General features: G+C 47.5%; 1 pseudogene; it reads right to left on the bottom strand.

Moving 5' to 3' along the window:
- LOC142917776 (28S ribosomal RNA) overlaps positions 1-2500 on the bottom strand; it is a 10084-nt pseudogene that overhangs the window by 4218 nt on the left and 3366 nt on the right.

The raw sequence follows: 2500 nt of genomic DNA, 5'->3' as shown, positions 1-2500 counted from the left end.
CCAAGCATTACTGATTCTATCATGCGCAAAGTTTACAATGCCCCTTCCTTGAACCGGCTTTTCGCACCATCTCTGAAATTCATGCTCCCTCCAATCGCAGGGTCTCGGATATACAGGTTCTTTTGACACCGAGTCCCTGAGAACGAATGTTGGGATTGCATCACTGTCACCCCCTGCTCGTACCCACAAATTACGGTATTCTTCCTCCATACCCTGCGAGGACACAATATTACGGGTGATAGCATCGGACGAGTTTGCTATACGTTGCAGCCTTCTAACTTGAACCGAAGGGATTGTTTTTTCCAGTTTCAAGATGGCAAGGCCTCCGTCTCGGGCTCTGGCATATAACAGTCCATCACAAGTTGAAGCGGGAAGGTGGAGCCATCCTTTTACCGCCTTTCTAATCTCTTGGTCCAACCCACGGAGAGTTGATTGCTTGCAGTCCGAGTGGTCTGCAGGATATAACAATCTGGGTAGGGCATAGGCATTGAGTAGTTCAACCTTCTGAGTTGGCTTCAGAGGCGCCTCATCGATTTTCGAGATCCATGTCTTTAGCTGACAATGTAGATCAGGCTGTATAGTGCCAGTCCAAGGGCCAATTTTCAGACCAAGGTATTTCGTTGATTCATCAGGTTGGATCATATGGACATCTTTATTTTTGATAGTCCATGGGTCGCAGTTGTTCACCGTATATGAATCTTTGGTTGGGCTTATCATGAAGCCCTGGCACTTTCTGGCCTGAACCTCCAATCCCGATAGCCCACAAAATGATTCCAAGATCGCTAGATTGGCGGCCATACCAACCCAAGATTCGCTCACCAACACCAAATCATCAGCAAACGCAAGAGCTGTCACGTGGTCGGTATCAATGGAGTACCCAACTCCGTGTGACTCTAGGGTGCATATCAAAGGGTCCATGGCAAGATTGAAGAGCAGGGGTGACATGGGGTCACCCTGTTTGACACCAACACGTATGCTAATTTCTCGAGTCGACTCGCCATTGCTTTTGAACGAGGTCGTACACCGATCGTAGGCGTTCTGGATGATGCCCACCACGTGTTCATCTACTTTCTTGTGCCTTAACACCCATAAAATATGAGCATGCGAAACCGAGTCAAAAGCTTTCGCTATGTCGATAAACATGACAGCCAACGGCCTGTGCAATTTCTTAGCATGTCTCATAAGGTCCTGTAGCACCTTAAGATTTTCAGAGCAGCCAGATGCCGCTATAAAACCACGCTGCCTTGGGTTTAAGGGACAAGCACGAGCAAGACGTGCAGTCATTATTCTGGAAAATAATCTCAGAATCATTGAACCGATCGTTATTGGTCTCCAGTTCCCCAATTCTTTCAGCTTTTCATCGTCCATAACCTTAGGAATAAGAATCGTCCTATTCTTTTTCAACTCTTTGGGAATAATTCCTGTAATCATCCATGCATTAAATAGGGCTGTCAGTGTCCGACCCTCGGGGTCGGCAGCACAGATTGCAGCCCTTGTTAGGCCATCTGGCCCAGCTGCTGACGTTGGTTTAATGGCCCGTATGGCAGTCTGAACTTCCTCCACCGAAATTAGGGGCTCAAAGTATTCGTTATTTGCAACACCTGATGACTTAAATTGGCCCAGGCCATTGAATGGCAACACCTTCTCCCATTTTTCGCAGTAAAAACGATATACATCTGCGTTCGGGATTCGGCATTCATGACGTTCAGTGCCATCCAGGACTAAGGACGCAAGAAGAGAGCGGTTCTTAAAGAAGAGCTTCTGGTGCTTCATGAAGCTTCCTCGTTTTTCCGCTCTCTTCTTCATCCAAGATCGTGTGGGTAATATCCTGGGTTTAATAATGTCGTTCTTGGGTTTTGAACGTTTGCCTTTGTTTTTCACCAATCTCATCGGACAAAGCATCAATGCTGTGGCAGTTTCTACGAGGGCATCATGTTGGCCCTCGCCGTTAAGCCAAGCCTTTATTGCCTCCATTGCAGGCTTTTCCAAGGTCCCAGAATTCTCATTCGTAAGCCGCTCAGCTGCTTGAGCGAGTATGGATGAAGTCCCCGTTGTTACATTTGGTGGGGGAGACAATGTCTCAAGAGGCCTAGAAGAAAAATGTAAGCTGTCTGACATGGGGGCCCCTGTCTTTTTACTTAGGTCCCGTCTCTTGTCAGAGACTTGCTTGTTGGTCTTAGTCCCAAGCGCTTCAGCAATGATCTTATTGATATTCTTTTTCCCCTGAAACTGCAACTCTAGAAGGGCCAGCTGTTCTACTTCCTTCAAAGACCAGCAGCTACGGTGTACCCCTCTCTGCGAGGTACCCTTTATACCATCTTTAATCCTTTCCTCATTACGGGTGACTGGGTGAGCATGCCTCTTGTGCTGCGAAAGGCCACTTAGAGTCGCAAAGCGTGCCTGGCAACATTCACAGACCATTGGTAAGCTTTCCTCAGTTAACTTTATTCCCCCACATTTGGGGGCATGACAGGCAATCGATCGGTGGTTTGAGTTGGTT

The sequence above is a fragment of the Petromyzon marinus genome, unplaced genomic scaffold (assembly GCF_048934315.1).
Source record: "Petromyzon marinus isolate PM22_M1 ecotype Great Lakes invasive population unplaced genomic scaffold, UKy_Petmar_22M1.pri1.0 PM_G_Scaffold_52, whole genome shotgun sequence".
Lineage (NCBI taxonomy): Eukaryota > Metazoa > Chordata > Hyperoartia > Petromyzontiformes > Petromyzontidae > Petromyzon > Petromyzon marinus.
This window is presented reverse-complemented; position numbering and strand designations above follow the sequence as displayed.